The sequence below is a fragment of the Acanthisitta chloris genome, unplaced genomic scaffold (genome assembly GCF_000695815.1).
Source record: "Acanthisitta chloris isolate BGI_N310 unplaced genomic scaffold, ASM69581v1 scaffold448, whole genome shotgun sequence".
In the NCBI taxonomy this organism is placed as follows: domain Eukaryota; kingdom Metazoa; phylum Chordata; class Aves; order Passeriformes; family Acanthisittidae; genus Acanthisitta; species Acanthisitta chloris.
In genome coordinates, this window is record NW_008687353.1 from 18,019 (window position 1) to 21,001 (window position 2,983).

Here is a 2,983-nt window from a genome sequence, read left to right on the forward strand (position 1 = left end):
GGAATTTGTGATTAATGGAAGTGCCAAGTACATGAAGGCAACAGGAGGGAGGAGGTTGTTCAAGGGACAAAGATCCACCAGCATTGCCAAAACCCTTATGAAATTTAGTTGGGGTGAGCTGATCATCTTCAATGGTTTTCTTCCAAGGCAAGGGGAACAATTCCAACGGGCTCCCAAACACTGTGAAAGTTGCCAGTGAAAGGGAAAAGGTGGCTGGAAAGATCTGCAAGGTCTGTGTGCCTCAACCAAGGACCGCACTGACCAGTTGAATAAGGAAGGTCCTAAAAGTTGTCATCTACTACCATGCCAAAAACCACCCAAAACAAACCCCTAAACACTTCACCCCAAATAACAGAAGTAAACAAATCATTATTTTTTCTCATCATCACCATGAACTAGTAGTTTCCTCAGCAGCCATGTGAGTATCTGGGGCCAAATCCTTTGTGGCATACATTAAGACTCTGGAATTGCCCAGAGATAAGTCATGCTTGTTCTCAAGCACTAACTTACTAGTTTTAAAATGTTGATTCTTGCTTCATATATAACAGAGCTATAAAAATAACTATTTTAAAACTATTGTCCCTGTATTTTCCTTCTTGGGGCTGACTATTCTTCACTTGTTTACTGAGCCATCACTGGAGGGACTGTTTCTGGGGGGTTATATTTAGCTCTGAACGACTACAGATTTTGTTTCCCTGACTAAAGTTAGGAAGTGATTCTCTCCTTGACAAGGATCTTACTCTTACTTTGCTGAACATAAACAGCACTGAGACAGTCTAGTCTGGGCTTGCAGAAGACACTGGTGATGCCAAGGGCTCAGCTGTGATGATCCTGCAGCTTAAAAAGGGGAAAGTAAATCCCAAACTGGCAAGAATGTTTACTTTACGTATACAATAGACACAACTACTCCTGCTGTTACAGACCTTACCCACCAAATTATCTTTTGATCTCCCAATTTTTCCAACTCCACTTTTTACAGTGAAATACAGGATCTTTGACAGAAGCCCAACTCCTTGATGTTGTGAAGTGAGAGAAAAGAAAATACCCAGAATAACACTCTCTTCAGTTTTTTTAAATCCAGAAAGTATAATCCACATGGCACATCCTTGGGAAAGACAATGTCTCCTCATTTTTCATAAATTTTGGTAAATGTTGGGAAGAAAGTCCATCTGGCCATACATACAACAATGCATAATAGTAATTATCACTCCAGTTTACATTCTGATTCAATATCCTCCAACACTAAACCAAAATGTTTCACAAGTACATTCAGAAAAAGAAGGGGAAAAAATGCCAGGAACAGATATCTGTGTGTGGCAACAAGCAGATCTCTGGTAGTGGAGGTATCAGAGTCATGCAGTTGGATTTGGGGATTTGTTTTTTTGCCCTTTATTAAAACATTTGACAGTTGCAAAGAGCAAGTTCTTGTTTCCTGCAAATGTCTCAAGGATCATAAATACATTCAGGCCTCTCCTAGTATTTTAATGAAATATCAGTTCCTGCTCCTCTACTTGACTTGCAGGCGAAATCTGCCATTTTAAGGAGATAATCTTAAGCAGCTTTCTGAGAAATGTCAAGAATACTAAATTGCCATTTCTGTGCTCTGGCTTTCAGGCTGGTTTTTTCCTCTCCCCTAATATTCTATTTAAATTGCCTTTAAAAATGAAGCGGGGTGCTACACAAGTAGCATGATTTGCTGTATTTTACAGACTGCAAGATCTGAACCAGCAGTGCCAGTTAATCCAAAGCCTTCTAAAAAAGTAGGGGTTTAATTCCCTCTGTTGCATTACTATGTTGAAAAAACCCACAGCACGAACAAGGTGATTACTTCAATGGCATCCCATTTTTCTCAACCAAGTCTCAGTATCAGTGAAACAAGCACCAATGTTCAGTCACACTCCTGACCTTTTTGTGCCCATTTCAAAGCTTCTGCAAATCTACTTTTACATTACTCAGCAAAAGTCGCTTATGATTTGTGGAAAAGTCTTTGTTTGGGGAGAAGAAACCTTAACTTGCTGCTGCTACACTGCATTACCAACTCTGGTAGTGCTGGAGAGCATTCCCAGTTCTGGCCACCCTCTTCCAGCTCAAGCACAGCTGAGAACAGAACCCAGGCCAAATCCTGCGTCCTGTGTTAATGCCACAGGAGGTTTTAGCTGTGGCAACAGTATCCCTGGGAAAAGATACCATCAGCATTTGGGGTTTCTTTGCAAAGACTGACTTTATCTGTGTTGCCTTGCAGCTTATAATCAGGCAGGACAGGACTGTTCGTGCTGCCTACACTGCACAACTACCAAACCAAGAGGAAAAAGAGCCTAAGGATGTCCAAGTATCCGAAATTGGGGATCCAGCAGTGGATGGACAAGATCAACACCAAAGAGGCTGGACAGAAGTAATATAGTACATGAGGGTGCACCTGGCAGGGAAAAGAGAGGTCTGGGTATGGTACCTAGGACATCCCCAAAGGCAACCTGCTGAGTAAACAGGCAACAAAGCCAACCTGATCTGATCACAGGCCTGAGGGTCTCGGAGGAGACATTTAGCATTGGTGACTGACCAGCAAGGGGACTAGTACCCAAAGGGCAGTGCTCCACCTACCAGGGCTACCCTGGGAGCTTGCAGGAGGAAGGATGGAAACCAACAGATCCTGGGCCAGAGGACTTCTTCAGGCCTGAAACCAATACTGAGAAGCAACAGCCAGACAGCTGTGATCCTCCTTCCAAAGGAAACATTTTCACATGGTTCCTGGAGGGCTCCCACGCCACTGGCACTCCTCAGGCTGTATTCAGCAGTGGTTCTGGTTGCTGAGACCACCTGCTTCATACTCACACAACACCTCGACCCACAGCAACCTGGCCTAAAAGGCTCTCCTGGTACTACAGCAGTGTGGTCCAAGGCAGGAGACTTCCATCTTAGGTGGGGTCAACAATTTTGAACTTCTACACAGCAGTCTGCCAACTCTACGCTGTGAAAAAATACATTC